This window comes from Pseudophryne corroboree, chromosome 5, assembly GCF_028390025.1.
Source record: "Pseudophryne corroboree isolate aPseCor3 chromosome 5, aPseCor3.hap2, whole genome shotgun sequence".
Taxonomy (NCBI): domain Eukaryota; kingdom Metazoa; phylum Chordata; class Amphibia; order Anura; family Myobatrachidae; genus Pseudophryne; species Pseudophryne corroboree.
The window spans coordinates 393,475,598-393,475,949 of record NC_086448.1 but is presented as its reverse complement, the minus strand read 5'-3'; the positions used below and the strand labels follow the sequence as shown (position 1 = coordinate 393,475,949).

At 41.2% G+C, this 352-nt stretch overlaps 1 non-coding gene across 1 annotated transcript; it reads right to left on the bottom strand.

The window, feature by feature from the left end:
• TRNAN-AUU (transfer RNA asparagine (anticodon AUU)) lies at nucleotides 1–74 on the bottom strand. Its single transcript has one exon. It is a non-coding gene; the product is annotated as a tRNA-Asn (tRNA).
• Between the last annotated feature and the right edge of the window lie 278 nt (nucleotides 75–352).

Here is a 352-nt window from a genome sequence, read left to right as displayed (position 1 = left end):
CGTCCCTGGGTGGGATTGAACCACCAACCTTTTGGTTAATAGCCAAACACACTAACCGACTGCGCCACAGAGACACTTTGCAAAAAGTACATACTGACAAAGGCTAATAAGCGTTCATCTAGAACGTTTCCTAGAAAAACTTTAAAAAGTCAATAATCTGGAGAGTTTTTGTAAGATGTTTCTTAAATCAACCAACGAAGAAACACATTGGTACTTTCCCATGATGAGTGAGTGCTTCAGGATCTCTTGCACTTACATGTGCAGCAGAGTACTGCAATGGAAGCATGCTGGGCCCATAACCCAGAGGTAGGCAGATTGAAACTATCCTCTGCTATATGCATTTTTTTTGTTA